Genomic DNA, 18585 nt, shown 5'->3' with positions numbered 1-18585 from the left:
GATATTTTGTTTCAGAAATAGGAGCACGAGTTGGCCATTTGACCCCTTGAGCCTGCTCCACCATTTAATAAGATCATGGCTGATCTGATCAGGGAATCAGTTCCACTTCCCTGCCTGCTCCCCATAATCCTTTATTCCCTTATCGCTCAAAAATCTGTCCATCTCCACCTTAAATATATTCAATGACCCAGCCTCCACAGATCTATGGGGCAGAGAATTCCATAGATTTACAACCCTCCGAGAGTAGAAATTCCTCCTCATTTCAGTTTCAAATGGGTGGCCCCTTCTTCTGAGACTATGCCCCTTAGTTTTAGTTTCCCCTATGAGTGGAAATATCCTCTCTGCATCCAACTTGTTGAGCCCTCTCATCTCTCATAAGATCACCTCTCGTTCTTCTGAACTCCAATGTCTATAGGCTCAACCTATCTTCATAAGTCAACCCCCTTATCTCTGGAATCAGTCTAGTGAACCTTCTTTGAACATGCAAGTATATCCTTCCTTAACTACGGAGACCAAAACTGTATGCAGTACTCCAGGTGTAGCCTCACCAATACCCTATACAGCTGTAACAGGACTTCTCTGCTTTTATACCCTATCCCCCTTGCAATAAAGGCCAACATTCCATTTGCCGTGTTGATTACTTGCTGTACCTGCATACTCACTTTTTGTGTTTCATGCACAAGGCCCCCAGGTCACTCCGTACTGAAGCACTTTGCAATTTTTCTCCATTTAAAATATAATTTGCTTTTCTATTTTTTTCTGCCAAAGTGGATAACCTCAATTTTTCCTATATAATACTCCATCTGCCAATTTTTTGCCCACTCACTTAGCCTGTCTATATCCCTTTGCAAATGTTTTTGTCCTCCTCACCATTTGCTTTCCCACCCATCTTTATATCATCAGCAAACTTGGCTACATTACACTCGGTCCCTTCATCCAAGTCATTAATATAGATTGTAAATAGTTGAAGCCCCAGCACCGATCCCTGCGGTACCCCACTAGTTACTGTTTGCCAACCAGAAATGACCCATTTATCCTGACTCTCTGTTTTCTGTTAATTAGCCAATCCTCAAACCATGCTAATCTATTAACCCCAACCCTGTGAACTTTTATCTTGTGCAGTAACCTTTTATGTGGCACCTTGTCAAATGCCTTCTGGAAATCCAAATACACCACATCCACTGGTTCCCCCTTATCTATCCTGCTCGTTACATCCTCAAAGAACTCCAGCAAATTTGTCAAACATGATTTCCATTTCATAAAACCATGCTGACTCTGCTTGACTGTATTATGCTTTTCTCAATGTCCTGCTACTGCTTCCTTAATAATGGACTCCAACATTTTCCCAATAACAGATGTTGGGCTAACTGGTCTATAGTTTCCTACTTTCTGTCTGCCTCCTTCTTTTAAATAGGGGCGTTACATTTGCGGTTTTCCAATCCACTGGGACCTCCCCAGAATCCAGGGAATTTTGGAGATTACAACCAATGCATCTACTATCTTTGCAGTCACTTCTTTTAGGACCCGAGGATGCAAGCCATCAGGTCCAGGGGACTTGTCCGCCTTTAGTCCCATTATTTTACTGAGTGCTACTTCTTTAGTGATAGTGATTGTATTAATTTCCTACCTCCCTATAGCCCCTTGATTATCCCCTATTGGGATGTGTTTAGTGTCTTCTACCGTGAAGACCGATACAAAATATTTGTTCAAAATCTCTGCCCCAAAATCTCTGTTCCCCATTATTAATTCCCCAGTTTCATCCTCTAGGGGACCAACATTTACTTTAGCCACTCTTCCTTTTTATGTACCGTTAGAAACTCTTACTATCTGTTTTTATATTTTGTGCTAGTTTATTTTCATAATCTATCTTCCCTCTCTCTCTTAGTTTTTTTAGTCATTCTTTGCTGGCTTTTAAACGTTTCTCAATTCTCTGGCTTCCCACTAGTCTTCGCCACATTGTACACCCTTCTTTTCAATTTGATACCATCCCTTATTTCCTTAGTTAGCCACGGATGGTTATCCCTTCTCTTACAGCCTTTCCTTCTCATTGGGATACATTTTTGTTGAGAGTTATGAAATATCTCCTTAAATGCCTGCCACTGCTCATCAACCGTCCCACTCTGTAATCTATTTTCCCAGTCCACTTTAGCCAACTCTGCCTTCACACCTTTATAGTCTCTTTTATTTAAGCTTAGGACACTGGTTAGAGATCCAACTTTCTCACCCTCCAACTGAATTTGAAATTCAACCATGTTACGGTCACTCATTCCTGGAGGATCCTTTACTAGGAGGTCGTTTATTAATCCTGTCTCATTACACAATACCAGATCTAAGATAACCTGCTCCCTGGTTGGTTCCACAACGTACTGTTCAAGGAAACTATCCCGGATACACTCTATGAACTCTTCCTCAAGGCTACCCTGCCCAATTTGCTTTGTCTAATCAATATTAAGATGGACTGCAAAAGTTTATATAGATATGTAAAAGAAAAAGGTTAGTAAAGACAAACGTAGGTCCCCTGCAGTCAGAATCAAGGGAAGTCATAACGGGGAACAAAGAAATGGCAGACCAATTGAACAAGTACTTTGGTTCGGTATTCACTAAGGAGGACACAAACAACCTTCTGGATATAAAAGGGGTCAGAGGGTCTAGTAAGAAGGAGGAACTGAGGGAAATCCTTATTAGTCGTGAAATTGTGTTGGGGAAATTGATGGGATTGAAGGCCGATAAATCCCCAGGGCCTGATGGACTGCATCCCAGAGTACTTAAAGAGGTGGCCTTGGAAATAGCGGATGTATCGACAGTCATTTTCCAACATTCCATTGACTCTGGATCAGTTCCTATGGAGTGGAGGGTAGCCAATGTAACCCCACTTTTTAAAAAAGGAGGGAGAGAGAAAACAGGGAATTATAGACCGGTCAGCCTGACATCAGGAGTGGGTAAAATGATGGAATCAATTATTAAGGATGTCATAGCAGCGCATTTGGAAAGAGGTGACATGATAGGTCCAAGTCAGCATGGATTTGTGAAAGGGAAATCATGCTTGACAAATCTTCTGGAATTTTTTGAGGATGTTTCCAGTACAGTGGACAAGGGAGAACCAGTTGATGTGGTATATTTGGACTTTCAGAAGGCTTTCGACAAGGTCCCACACAAGAGATTAATGTGCAAAGTTAAAGCACATGGTATTGGGGGTCGTGTGCTGACATGGATTGAGAACTGGTTGTCAGACAGGAAGCAAAGAGTAGGAGTAAATGGGTACTTTTCAGAATGGCAGGCAGTGAATAGTGAGGTACTGCAAGGTTGTGTGCTGGGGCACCAGCTGTTTACATTGTACATTAATGATTTAGACGAGGGGATTAAATGTAGTATCTCCAAATTTGCGGATGACACTAAGTTGGGTGGCAGTGTGAGCTGCGAGGAGGATGCTATGAGGCTGCAGAGTGACTTGGATAGGTTAGGTGAGTGGGCAAATGCATGGCAGATGAAGTATAATGTGGATAAATGTGAGGTTATCCACTTTGGTGGTAAAAACAGAGAGACAGACTATTATCTGAATGGTGACAGATTAGGAAAAGGGGAGGTGCAATGAGACCTGGGTGTCATGGTACATCAGTCATTGAAGGTTGGCATGCAGGTACAGCAGGCGGTTAAGAAAGCAAATGGCATGTTGTCCTTCATAGCGAGGGGATTTGAGTACAGGGGCAGGGAGGTGTTGCTACAGTTGTACAGGGCCTTGGTGAGGCCATACCTGGAGTATTGTGGACAGTTTTGGTCTCCTAACTTGAGGAAGGGCATTCTTGCTATTGAGGGAATGCAGCGAAGGTTCACCAGACTGATTCCCGGGATGGTGGGACTGACATATCAAGAAAGACTGGATCAACTGGGCTTGTATTCACTGGAGTTCAGAAGAATGAGAGGGGATCTCATAGAAACGTTTAAAATTCTGATGGGTTTAGACAGGTTAGATGCAGGAAGAATGTTCCCAATGTTGGGGAAGTCCAGAATCAGAGGTCACAGTCTAAGGATAAGAGGTAAGCCATTTAGGACCGAGATGAGGAGAAACTTCTTCACCCAGAGAGTGGTGAACCTGTGGAATTCTCTACCACAGAAAGTTGTTGAGGCCAATTCACTAAATATATTCAAAAAGGAGTTAGATGTAGTCCTTACTACTCGGGGGATCAAGGGGTATGGCGAGAAAGTAGGAATGGGGTACTGAAGTTGCATGTTCAGCCATGAACTCATTGAATGGCGGTGCAGGCTCGAAGGTCCGAATGGCCTACTCCTGCACATATTTTCTATGTTTCTATGTCTATGTTTCTATATGAAGGTTAAAATCGCCCATGATTGTTGTCGTTCCTTTTTTTTACAAACCTCCATTATTTCTTGATTTATACTCCGTCCAACAGAGTTGCTACTGTTAGAGGGCCTATAGACTAGGCCCACCAGCGACTTTTTCCCCTTATTATTCCTTATCTCTACCCAAACTTATTCAACATCTTGATCTTCTGAGCCAATATTGTTTCTCACTAACGCACTGATCACATCCTTTATTTACAGTGCTACCCCACCTCCTTTTCATTTCTGTCTGGCCTTCTGAATTGTCAAATGCCGTTGAATATTTAGTTCCCAGCCTTGGTCACCTTGCAACCATGTCTCTGTAATGGCTATCAGATCATATCCATTTATATCTATTTGTGCCGTCAACTCATCTATTTTGTTATGAATGCTGCGTGCACTCAGATAAAGAGCTTTTAAATTCATTTTTTTTAACCATGTTTTCTTGCTTTGACCCCACTTTCTGATTCACTTTTATGTTTATACATTCAGTCCTTTCCTGTCATGCTCTGGTTTTCATTTCCCCCAGTTCTACCTTGCTCTATTGCCTTCTCCTTGCATTTATATAGCACCTTTTACAACCTCGGGACATGTCCAAGTGCTTTACAGCCAATGAAGTGCAATCAGTCGTGTAATGTATGAAACATGGCAGCCAATTTGTGCACAGCAAGGTCTCACAAACAACAATGTGATGATGACCAGGTAATCTGTTTTAGAGAACTCCCCTGCTTTCTTTGAATAGTGACTCACTCTCATGGCAAGGTAATTAAGAGGTCACAGAGTGCCTGGTTCAGTGAGTTAAAATATCACCCTAGTACAAGAGGGAGGTGCCTCACTCCCAGCGAAGGTTGGGATTAAGGCACATTATTGAGGCAGAGGAGAGGGAGCTTTACACTCCATCAGGCCTGAAGCCTATCTGACGTCTAAGTGCTTGATGCTGACACCTATGATAAAAGGCTTCTGTTCCCAAGCATTAACATTACTTGTTTTGAGAAGTACAAAAAACATTGTAATTAAATGTTAAAATTTCATCTTTAGTAGATGGGCATGAAAACGATTGCCTACAGCTGACTCGGAAAGCCAACAATCAGAAAATGAGGGCTCTGAGGACCGAGATCGACCTCTTGAAACAAGAGATGGAGATTCAGCGTCTTCAGCGTCACATGAGGAGCTCGAAAACACGAGACCTTTCCGTTGCTCCCATTCCAACTCCTCCCTTCCTCCCAATGGTAAGTGCAGATTGCAACCTTTGCAGCTTTGGGTGTCAATGAGACTTGGTCACTAATACAGTTAAGTGTTAAAGGCAGGTAGTTTGAAGACGGTTGTTTCCAGTAGCTAAAGGGTCTGTATCGAGGGGTCATAGGTACAAGATCAAGGGGCCGAAATTGCCCCCCCCCCCCCGACTAAAAGTAGGTGCACGTACCCTTTTTAAAGATTTTTATCCGCCCCAATATATGATCGAGAGAATCGAGCAACATTCAGGACTATATATTTTTTTCTCCTTCCGGGTGGTCTTGCAGTGCGGCACTTCACTGGCACCCACTGGGCCACCAGGGAGGGTTTCGGCCGGACCAGCGGCCCGGTACCCAAGAGGAGGTGACGGGTCGCCTGTTGGCAGCTCGGCTGAACCCGTGGCCACCATTGTTAGGCCGACCTTGGAGTTGTCCAACAATTAAAATTAAAATAAAATGGCGACCGCGTTAGTGCGTCCTCCCCTTTAAGGTCAGACACGCTGCCCAGGCACACACAACTTCCTGCTGGGTAAAGCTGTCGGGGCACCAAGTGGTGGCCAATCCGCTCTTGTGAGGCAATTTCCCATGCGGGTCAGAACGGGATTGCCGCCGGTCGGTGGGGATCGGCGCGTGACAACGGGACAGCAACACGGGCGGCACGGAAACCTGTTTCCAGTGCACCGGGCCCGGGGGCAATATCGGAAGGGTCGGCCCATCTGTCTGCCCCTGTAGGTTAATGGCGTTAATGGACCTTTGGGAAGAGGGTAATTTCGGCTCCCAAATATCAGATTTAGAACAAAGTGTGAGGCTGTGGAATTCACTTCCAGGATTAGAGGTTGAGGCAGAAACTATGTCAACATTCAAGATTAGATTGGATAGATGGATGAAGGAAAAGAGAATGAAGGATATGGAATGAGGGTGTGTAACATGATTAGGACTATTTGCTCATGTGGAGGGTAAATGCTGAAGTAGGTTGGTTGGGCCAAAAGGTTTGTTTCCGTGTTGTATCGCCGATGTATTTTTTATGGATAGAAAATAGAAACATAGAAAATAGGAGCCTGCACCATCATTCAATAAGATCATGGCTGATCATTCACCTCAGTACCCCTTTCCCGCTTTCTCTCCATACCCCTTCATCCCTTTAGCCGTAAGGGCCACATCTATCTCCCTCTTGAATACATCTAACGAACTGGCCTCAACAACTTTCTGCGATAGAGAATTCCACAGGTTAACAACTCTGGGTGAAGAAGTTTCTCCTCATTTTGGTCCTAAATGGCTTACCCCTTATCCTTAGACTGTGACTCCTGGTTCTGGACTTCCCTAGTATCGGGAACATTCTTCCTGCCCCTAATCTGTCCAATCCTGTCAGAATTTTATATGTTTCTATGAGATCCCCTCTCATTCTTCTAAACTCCAGTGAATACAGGCCCAGTCGATCCAGTCTCTCCTCATATGTCAGTCCTGCCATCCCAGGAATCAGTCTGGTGAACCTTCGCTGCACTCCCTCAATAGCAAGAACGTCCTTCCTCAGATTAGACCAAAACTGAACACAATATTCCAGGTGAGGCCTCACCAAGACCCTGTATAACTGCAGTAAGACCTCCCTGCTCCGATATTCAAATCCCCTAGCTATGAAGGCCAACATGCCATTTGCCTTCTTCACTGCCTGCTGTACCTGCATGTCAACTTTCAATGACTGATGTACCATGACACCTAGGTCTCGTTGCACCTCCCCTTTTTCTAATCTGTCGCCATTCAGATAATATTCTGCCTTCCTGATTTTGCCACCAAAGTGGATAACCTTACATTTATCCACATTATATTGCATCTGCCATGCATTTGCCCACTCACCTAACCTGCCCGTGCCACCTGCAGCCTCTTAGCATCCTCCTCACAGCTCACACTGCCACCCAGCTTAGTGTCATCTGCAAACTTGGAGATATTACACTCAGTTCCTTCATCTCAATCATTGATGTATATTGTAAATAGCCGGGGTCCCAGCACTGAGCCCTGCGGCACCCCACTAGTAACTGCCTGCCATTCTGAAAAGGACCCGTTTATCCCGACTCTCTGCTTCCTGTCTGCCAACCAGTTCTCTATCCACGTCAATACATTACCCCCTATACCATGTGCTTTAATTTTGCACACTAATCTCTTGTCAAAAGCCTTTTGAAAGTCCAAAGACACCATATCAACTGGTTCTCCCTTGTCCACTCTACTAGTTACATCCTCAAAAAATTCAAGAAGATTTGTCAAGCATGATTTCCCTTTCATAAATCCATGTTGACTTGGACCGATCCTGTCACTGCTTTCCAAATGCGCTGCTATTTCATCTTTAATATTTGATTCCAACATTTTCCCCACTACTGATGTAAGGCTAACCAGTCTATAATTACCCGTTTTCGCTCTCCCTCCTTTTTTAAAAAGTGGTTTTACATTAGCTACCCTCCAGTCCATATGAACAGATCCAGAGTCGATAGACTGTCGGAAAATGATCACCAATGCATCCACTATTTCGAGGGCCACTTCCTTAAGTACTCTGGGATGCCGCCTATCAGGCCCTGGGGATTTATCAGCCTTCAATCCCATCAATTTCCTTAACATAATTTCCTGACTAATAAGGATTTTCTTTAGTTCCTCCTTCTCGCGAGACCCTCGGTCCCCTAGTATTTCCGGAAGGTTATTTGTGTCTTCCTTCTTGAAGACAGAACCAAAGTATTTGTTCAATTGGTCTGCCATTTCTTTGTTCCCCATTATAAATTCACCTGATTCTGACTGCAAGGGACCTACGTTTGTCTTCACTAATCTTTTTCTCTTCACATATCTATAGAAGCTTTTGCAGTCAGTTTTTATGTTCCCAGCAAACTTCCTCTCAAACTCTATTTTCCCTCTCCTAATTAAACCCTTTGTCCTCCTCTGCTGAATTCTAAATTTCTCCCAGTCCTCAGGTTTGCTGCTTTTTCTGGCCAATTTATATGCCTCTTCCTTGGATTTAACACTATCCCTAATTTCCCTTGTTAGCCACGGTTGAGCCACCTGCCCCATTTTATTTTTGCTCCAGACAGGGATGTACAATTGTTGAAGTTCATCCATGTGTTCTTTAAATGTCTGCCATTGCCTATCCACCGTCAACCCTTAAAGTATCATTCGCCAGTCTATCCTAGCCAATTCACATCTCATACCATCGATGTTACCTCTAAAAAGGGAGGGAGAACAGCCAGTTGTCGTGGTGCACATTGGTACCAACGACATAGGTAAAAAAAGGGATGAGGTCCTGCGAAACGAATTTAAGGAGCTAGGAGCTAAATTAAAAATTCGGACCTCAAAAGTAGTAATCTCGGGATTGCTACCAGTGCCACGTGCTAGTCAGAGTCGAAATCGCAGGATAGCGCAGATGAATACGTGGCTTGAGCAGTGGTGCAGCAGGGAGGGATTCAAATTCCTGGGGCATTGGAACCGGTTCTGGGGGAGGTGGGACCAGTACAAACCGGACGGTCTGTACCTGGGCAGGACCGGAACCAATGTCCTAGGGGGAGTGTTTGCTAGTGCTGTTGGGGAGGAGTTAAACTAATATGGCAGGGGGCTGGGAACCAATGCAGGGAGACAGAGGGAAACAAAAAGGAGACAAAAGCAAAAGACAGAAAGGAGATGAGGAAAAGTGGAGGGCAGAGAAACCCAAGGCAAAGAACAAAAAGGGCCATTGTACAGCAAAATTCTAAAAGGACAAAGGGTGTTAAAAAAAAACAAGTCTGAAGGCTTTGTGTCTTAATGCAAGGAGTATCCGTAATAAGGTGGATGAATTAACTGCGCAAATAGATGTTAACAAATGTGATGTGATTGGGATTACAGAGACGTGGCTCCAGGATGATCAGGGCTGGGAACTCAACATCCAGGGGTATTCAACATTCAGGAAGGATAGAATAAAAGGAAAAGGAGGTGGGGTAGCATTGCTGGTTAAGGAGGAGATTAAGGCAATAGTTAGGAAGGACATGAGCTTGGATGATGTGGAATCTATATGGGTAGAGCTGCAGAATACCAAAGGGCAAAAAACATTAGTGGGATTTGTGTACAGACCTCCAAACAGTAGTAGTGATGTTGGGGAGGGCATCAAACAGGAAATTAGGGGTGCATGCAATAAGGGTGCAGCAGTTATAATGGGTGACTTTAATATGCACATAGATTGGGCTAACCAAACTGGAAGCAATACGGTGGAGGAGGATTTCCTGGAGTGCATAAGGGATGGTTTTCTAGACCAATATGTCGAGGAACCAACTAGGGGGGAGGCCATCTTAGACTGGGTGTTGTGTAATGAGAGAGGATTAATTAGCAATCTCGTCGTGCGAGGCCCCTTGGGTAAGAGTGACCATAATATGGTGGAATTCTGCATTAGGATGGAGAATGAAACAGTTAATTCAGAGACCATGGTCCAGAACTTAAAGAAGGGTAACTTTGAAGGTATGAGGCGTGAATTGGCTAGGATAGATTGGCGAATGATACTTAAGGGGTTGACTGTGGATGGGCAATGGCAGACATTTAGAGACCACATGGATGAACTACAACAATTGTACATTCCTGTCTGGCATAAAAATAAAAAAGGGAAGGTGGCTCAACCGTGACTATCAAGGGAAATCAGGGATAGTATTAAAGCCAAGGAAGTGGCATACAAATTGGCCAGAAATAGAAGCGAACCCGGGGACTGGGAGAAATTTAGAACTCAGCAGAGGAGGACAAAGGGTTTGATTAGGGCAGGGACAATGGAGTCCGAGAAGAAGCTTGCAGGGAACATTAAAACGGGTTGCAAAAGTTTCTATAGATATGTAAAGAGAAAAAGGTTAGTAAAGACAAACATAGGTCCCCTGCAGTCAGAATCAGGGGAACTCATAACGGGGAACAAAGAAATGGCGGACCAATTGAACAAATACTTTGGTTCGGTATTCACTAAGGAGGACACAAACAACCTTCCGGATATAAAAGGGGTCAGAGGGTCTAGTAAGGAGGAGGAGCTAAGGGAAATCCTTACTGGTCAGGAAATTGTGTTGGGGAAATTGATGGGATTGAAGGCCGATAAATCCCCAGGGCCTGATGGACTGCATCCCAGAGTACTTAAGGAGGTGGCCTTGGAAATAGCGGCTGCATTGACAATCATTTTCCAACATTCCATTGACTCTGGATCAGTTCCTATTGAGTGGAGGGTAGCCAATGTAACCCCACTTTTTAAAAAAAGGAGGGAGAGAGAAAACAGGAAATTATAGACCGGTCAGCCTGACATCGGTAGTGGGTAAAATGATGGAATCAATTATTAAGGATGTCATAGCAGCGCATTTGGAAAGAGGTGACATGATAGGTCCAAGTCAGCATGGATTTGTGAAAGGGAAATCATGCTTGACAAATCTTCTGGAATTTTTTGAGGATATTTCCAGTAGAGTGGACAAGGGAGAACCAGTTGATGTGGTATATTTGGACTTTCAGAAGGCTTTCGACAAGGTCCCACACAAGAGATTAATGTGCAAAGTTAAAGCACATGGGATTGGGGGTAGTGTGCTGACATGAATTGAGAACTGGTTGTCAGACAGGAAGCAAAGAGTAGGAGTAAATGGGTACTTTTCAGAATGGCAGGCAGTGACTAGTGGGGTACCGCAAGGTTGTGTGCTGGTGCCCCAGCTGTTTACACTGTACATTAATGATTTAGACGAGGGGATTAAATGTAGTATCTCCAAATTTGCGGATGACACTAAGTTGCGTGGCAGTGTGAGCTGCGAGGAGGATGCTATGAGGCTGCAGAGCGACTTGGATAGGTTAGGTGAGTGGGCAAATGCATGGCAGATGAAGTATAATGTGGATAAATGTGAGGTTATCCACTTTGGTGGTAAAAACAGAGAGACAGACTATTATCTGAATGGTGACAGATTAGGAAAAGGGGAGGTGCAACGAGACCTGGGTGTCATGGTACATCAGTCATTGAAGGTTGGCATGCAGGTACAGCAGGCGGTTAAGAAAGCAAATGGCATGTTGGCTTTCATAGCGAGGGGATTTGAGTACAGGGGCAGTGAGGTGTTGCTACAGTTGTGCAGGGCCTTAGTGAGGCCACACCTGGAGTATTGTGTACAGTTTTGGTCTCCTAACTTGAGGAAGGACATTCTTGCTATTGAGGTAGTTCAGCGAAGGTTCACCAGACTGATTCCCGGGATGGCGGGACTGACCTATCAAGAAAGACTGGATCAACTGGGCTTGTATTCACTGGAGTTCAGAAGAATGAGAGGGGACCTCATAGAAACGTTTAAAATTCTGACGGGTTTAGACAGGTTAGATGCAGGAAGAATGTTCCCAATGTTGGGGAAGTCCAGAACCAGGGGACACAGTCTAAGGATAAGGGGTAAGCCATTTAGGACCGAGATGAGGAGAAACCTCTTCACCCAGAGAGTGGTGAACCTGTGGAATTCTCTACCACAGAAAGTTGTTGAGGCCAATTCACTAAATGTATTCAAAAAGGAGTTAGATGAAGTCCTTACTACTCGGGGGATCAAGGGGTATGGCGAGAAAGCAGGAATGGGGTACTGAAGTTGCATGTTCAGCCATGAACTCATTGAATGACGGTGCAGGCTAGAAGGGCCGAATGGCCTACTCCTGCACCTATTTTCTATGTTTCTATGGCCCCAAGTTTCCACATGATTTGCTCCTGATTTTTAGGAGCAACTGGTGTAGAACGGATTATCTTCAAAAGCGGAATTCTCGTCATTTAGTTTGCTCCAGTTCTAGTCAGTTAGAACAGTTTCACTTTGGAACAGAATTTTTTTTTCAAAGGGGGCGTGTCCGGCCACTCACGTTTGATTTCAAAGTTTCGTGAGTGAAAACTTACTCCAAACTAACTTAGAATGGAGTAAGTGAAGATTTTTGTACCCTCGAAAAAACCTTGTCTACACTTTAGAAAATCAGGCGTAGGTTACAAATCAGGCGTAGGGAATGGTGGGGGGCGGTGTTTAAAGGGAAGTTTACAAACATTAAACACTTCAGTTTTACAAATAAAGAGCCATCATCAATAATAAATGATTTACAGATAGGTGCCGTTGGGTCGGGGAGGGGGGGAGGGAGGGAGGGAGGGAGGGAGAGGGAGGTTGGGTCGGGGGGAGGGAGGTCAGGTCGGATCCAGTCCGGCGATGGCAGGGGGCGGGGGGAGCGGGTGTCAGGTACGGTCCGGGGGCGGGGCGGGGGAGGGGGAGAGTGGGTGTCGGGACCGGTCCGGGGGGGGGGGGGTGCGGAGAGCGGGTGTCGGGTCCGGTCCGGGGGTGGGGTTGGGGGGGGGAAGAGCGGGTGTCGGGTCCGGTCCGGGGGTGGGTTGAGGGTCCAGTTCCGGGGGGGGTGGGTGTCGGGTCCAGTCCGGGGGTGGGTGGTGGGGGGGGCGCGGGTGTCGGGGGCGGGGGAGTGGGTGTCTGGTCCGGTCCAGAGGCGGGAAGCTGGAGTCGAGTCGGGTCGGGAGGAAGCAGGAGCTGGCCGTGGGAGGCAGCCTTATGCACGCAGCCCCAGTGAGGCCATTCGGCCAGGGCTAGGGGCTGCGTGCTTCGGGCCCCTCCCACACAGTTTCTGGCGCCTGGAGCTGCTGCACTTGCGAGCCCACTGTCGCGCGTATGTGCAGACGTCCCGGCACTGTTTTCAGCGCAGGGACCTGGCTCCGCCCCCTACAGCTCCTGCTGCGCTGCGCCGACGGCCAGAGGACCTGCAGGGAGGTGGAGAATACGGAGGGTTTTTTTAGGCGCACTTTGTGGCGTGAAAAACGGGCGTCCAGGTTGGGACTGCGCCGTTCTAGGCGCGGCTCGAAACTTGGGCCCTATGTTTCTATGTTACCTTTCCTTAGTTTCCTTAAGGACCCTAGTCTCTGCTTAACTGTGTCACTCTCCATCTTAATAAAGAATTCTACCATATTGTGGTCACTCTTCCCCAAAGGGCCTCGCACAACAAGATTGCGGATTAGTCCTTTCTCATTACACATCACCCAGTCTAGGATGGCCAGCCCTCTGGTTCCTCGATATATTGGTCTCGAAAACCATCCCTAATACACTCCAGGAAATCCTCGTCCACCGTATTGCTACCAGTTTGGTTAGCCCAATCTATATCTACATTAAAGTCGCCCATGATAACTGCTGTACCTGTATTGCACGCATGACTAGTTTCTTGTTTGATGCAATCCCCAACCTCACTTCTACTGTTTGGTGGTCTGTACACAACTCGCACTCGTGTTTTCTGCCCTTTGGTATTTCGCAGCTCTACCCATACAGATTCCACTTCATCCAAGCTAATGTCCTTCCTTACTGTTGCGTTAATTTCCTCTTTAACCAGCAACGCTACCCCACCTCCTTTTCCTTTCTGTCTATCCTTCCTGAATGTTGAATACCCATGGATGTTCAGTTCCCAGCCTTGGTCACCCTGGAGCCATCTCTCCGTAATCCCAATTATATCATATTCGTTAATAGCTGCATTTATTTGTACTGTACTTAGCAAAGGTACAACAGGTCTCCAGTCATCTTGGGTAATCCTTGCCACTGGACCAAGTCCTAGCTTTGTCAAGCCCGTGTGGTGGCTGGTGTGCAATGGCCAACACACGTTAAAAAAATCCACGCACAGGCATCTTCCATCCTTCACGATGCAGTTTGGGATCTGGAATATTAGGTCCTTCATTGAAACACCTGTGAACTCATCCCTTTTTGGCGAGGAAGCAAGTCATCCTCGTTTTGAGGGACTGCCTATGATGATGATGATTAACTGAAAGGCAGCTGTTTCTCTGATTGGCTCTCCATTACCACATGATCTATTGCTAATTAGTTCCTTTGGAGGATAAGCCACACCCTGAAGTTCCTCTGGAATGTGTAATTGGAACCGTCCAGCCGAAGTTCTGATTGACTTTCCAATTTGTAATTCAATCCAATTTGACTTCAGAAGTCCAGAGGACAGATCTCCCCAAAAGCCACCAAGTTCCAGCTAAAGTCCCTTATAGCAGTGCAAGTGCTGCTTCCGCCAGCTGAAGTACCTTACTAAAGCACAAGTGTATGACCTGAACACCCCCACCCCCCCGCCATAGATGGGGCATTGTGTGTGGATTGTCAACAGGTTTACTAGGTATGAAGTGAATCGTGGCAGTGTCGTGACTTCTGGATTTTATCCACTCCAACGATGTGCCTTGTAACTCCACCCACCCGGTGCTCCCTCTCTCTCTCTCTCTCCCCTCACTCCCGCCCCTCTGTCTCTATCTTTCTCTCCATCTCCCACCCCCAGTCTATCTCTCTTCCCCCCTCCACCCCACCCCCCCCGCACCCTAAGGCTCTCTCTTGCCATGTCTCTGTTTGCCCGCCCCCCCCCCCCCTCCCAGGCTCTCTCACCTGTGTCTTTCTCCTCTCCCCCCCCCCCCCCCCCCCCCCAGCTGTCTTTCCCCGTGTCTCTCTCTTCCCACCCACCCTCCCCTCGCCCCCCCCGGCTCTCTCTCCCCACTCAGGGCTTGTAGCGCTGCGAGTGGCTCGGGAGACGCATGCTTAGTACAAATAGTTACTCCATATTTTTATGTGTGTGTGTGTGAGTGCTTGGCTGTGATTGCTCCATGGTAAAATAACCCACTGACATTCATGTTCGGCATTGTACAAACATGAAGAATGGCAGCTTGGACAAAGTGCTGGCAGACTTTACACCAGAATGAGTCATTGCCTTCAAGGAAGTGGGGAGTGGTGGCTAAGAGTGGATTATTAATTGTGAAAAATTAGATCGTCATGAGAACATAAGGTGTGGTCTCACCAGGACACTATATAATTGCAGTAGACATCTTTACTCTTGTACTCAAATCCTCTTGTAATAAAGGCCAACACACCATTTGCTTTCTTAATTGCTTGCTGTACCTGCATGTTAACTTTCTGATTCGTGTACAAGGACACCCAGATCCCTCTGAACCCCAACATTTCCCAATCTCTCGCCATTTAAAAAATACTCTGCTTTTCTCTTTGTCCACCCAAAGTGGATAACTTTACATTTCTCCCCATTATATTCCATTTGCCCTGTTCTAACCCACTCACTTAGCCTGTCTACATCCCCTTGAAGCCTTTTTGCATCCTCCTTGCAACTTACATTCCCACCTAGCTTTGTATCATCAGCAAACTTGAATATATTACATTGGGTCCCTCATCCAAATTTTTTATACAGATTGTGAATAGCTGGGGCCCAAGCACCGATCCTTGAGGTACCCCACTAGTTACAGTCTCCCAACCCAAAAATTACCCGTTTATTCCTACTCTCTGTTTTCCGTCCATTAACCAATCCATGCAAGTATATTACCCCCAATCCCGTGAGCCCTAATTTTGTTTAATAACATCTTGTGTGGCACCTTTTCGAAAATGCCTTCTGAAAATCCAAATACACCACACCCACTGGTTCCTCCTTATCTATTCTGCGAGTTACAACCTCAAAAAACTTAACAGATTTGTCAAACATGATTTCCCTTTGATAAATCCATGTTGACTTCGCCCAATCTTCTTCTTATTTTCTAAGTGCCCTGTTACCATTTCCTTAATAATAGATTCTAGCATTTTCCCGACTACTGATGTCAGGCTAACTGGTCTGCAGTTCGCTGTTTTTTCTCTCCCCCCTTTCTTAAATAGTGGGGTTACATTTGCTACCTTCCAATCCGCGGGAACCATTCTAGAATCTGTGGAATTTTGGAAGATGATAGCCAAATGCATCCACTATTTCTTTAGCCACCTCTTTCAAAACCCGAGGATGTCGGCCACCAGGTGCAGGGGATTTATCGTCTTTCAGTCCTATTAATTTCTCCAGTATCGTTTTTTTACTAATAATTTCTTTCAGTTGCTCATTATCGCTAGACCTTTGGTTCTCCACTATTTCCAGCAAGTTTTTTGCGTCTTCCGTGAAGACAGACACACAGTATTTGTTTAATTTCACTGCCATTTCCTTGTTCCCCATTATAATTTCTCCTCTCTCAGCCTGTAAGGGACCCACATTTACTTTCGCTAATCTTTTCCTTTTTACATACCTATAGAAGCATTTACAGTCTGTTTATATGTCACTCGCTTGTTTACTCTCATTCTATTTTCCCTTTCTGTATCAATTTCTTGGTCCTCTTTTGCTGAATTCTAAAATCCTCCCAATCCTCAGGCTTACTGCTCTTTTTGGCATCATTATAAGACTCTTCCTTTGATCTAATACTATTTTTAACTTCTCTTGTTGGAACACCTTTCCTGTGGGGTTTTTGTGCCTTAAAGGAATGTATATTTGTTGTAAATTATGTATTAATTCTTTAAATGCTTTCCATTGATTGTCTACCATCATACCTTTTAATGTAGTTTCCCAATCTACTTTAGCCAACTTGCCCCTGATACCTATGTAGTTTGCCTTGTTTAGATTTAAGGCAATAGTTAGGAAGGACATTAGCTTGGATGATGTGGAATCTATATGGGTAGAGCTGCAGAACACCAAAGGGCAAAAAACGTTAGTGGGAGTTGTGTACAGACCTCCAAACAGTAGTAGTGATGTTGGGGAGGGCATCAAACAGGAAATTAGGGGTGCGTGCAATAAAGGTGCAGCAGTTATAATGGGTGACTTTAATATGCACATAGATTGGGCTAACCAAACTGGAAGCAATACGGTGGAGGAGGATTTTCTGGAGTGCATAAGGGATGGTTTTTTAGACCAATATGTCGAGGAACCAACTAGGGGGGAGGCCATCTTAGACTGGGTGTTATGTAATGAGAAAGGATTAATTAGCAATCTCGTTGTGCGAGGCCCCTTGGGGAAGAGTGACCATAATATGGTGGAATTCTGCATTAGGATGGAGAATGAAACAGTTAATTCAGAGACCATGGTCCAGAACTTAAAGAAGGCTAACTTTGAAGGTATGAGGCGTGAATTGGCTGAGATGGATTGGCGAATGATACTTAAGGGGTTGACTGTGGATGGGCAATGGCAGACATTTAGAGACCGCATGGATGAACTACAACAATTGTACATTCCTGTCTGGCATAGAAATAAAAAAGGGAAGGTGGCTCAACCGTGGCTATCAAGGGAAATCAGGGATAGTATTAAAGCCAAGGAAGTGGCATACAAATTGGCCAGAAATAGCAGCGAACCTGGGGACTGGGAGAAATTTAGAACTCAGCAGAGGAGGACAAAGGGTTTGATTAGGGCAGGGAAAATGGAGTATGAGAAGAAGCTTGCAGGGAACATTAAGACGGATTGCAAAAGTTTCTATAGATATGTAAAGAGAAAAAGGTTAGTAAAGACAAACGTAGGTCCCCTGCAGTCAGAATCAGGGGAAGTCATAACGGGGAACAAAGAAATGGCGGACCAATTGAACAAGTACTTTGGTTCGGTATTCACGAAGGAGGACACGAACAACCTTCCGGTTATAAAAGGGGTCGGGGGGTCTAGTAAGGAGGAGGAACTGAGGGAAATCCTTATTAGCCGGGAAATTGTGTTGGGGAAATTGATGGGATTGAAGGCCGATAAATCCCCAGGGCCTGATGGACTGCATCCCAGAGTACTTAAGGAGGTGGCCTTGGAAATAGTGGATGCGTTGACAGTCATTTTCCAACATTCCATTGACTCTGGATCAGTTCCTATGGAGTGGAGGGTAGCCAATGTAACCCCACTTTTTAAAAAAGGAGGGAGAGAGAAAACAGGGAATTATAGACCGGTCAGCCTGACATCGGTAGTGGGTAAAATGATGGAATCAATTATTAAGGATGTCATAGCAGTGCATTTGGAAAGAGGTGACATGATAGGTCCAAGTCAGCATGGATTTGTGAAAGGGAAATCATGCTTGACAAATCTTCTGGAATTTTTTGAGGATGTTTCCAGTAGAGTGGATAAGGGAGAACCAGTTGATGTGGTATATTTGGACTTTCAGAAGGCGTTCGACAAGGTCCCACACAAGAGATTGATGTGCAAAGTTAGAGCACATGGGATTGGGGGTAGTGTACTGACATGGATTGAGAACTGGTTGTCAGACAGGAAGCAAAGAGTAGGA

General features: G+C 45.3%; 1 pseudogene; it reads left to right on the top strand.

The window, feature by feature from the left end:
- LOC139260296 (coiled-coil domain-containing protein 17-like) overlaps positions 1–18585 on the top strand; it is a 74318-nt pseudogene that overhangs the window by 37470 nt on the left and 18263 nt on the right.

This window comes from Pristiophorus japonicus, chromosome 1 (genome assembly GCF_044704955.1).
Source record: "Pristiophorus japonicus isolate sPriJap1 chromosome 1, sPriJap1.hap1, whole genome shotgun sequence".
NCBI lineage: Eukaryota > Metazoa > Chordata > Chondrichthyes > Pristiophoridae > Pristiophorus > Pristiophorus japonicus.
Note: the sequence above shows the minus strand (reverse complement) of the source record. Positions and strands in the feature narration are given on the sequence as shown.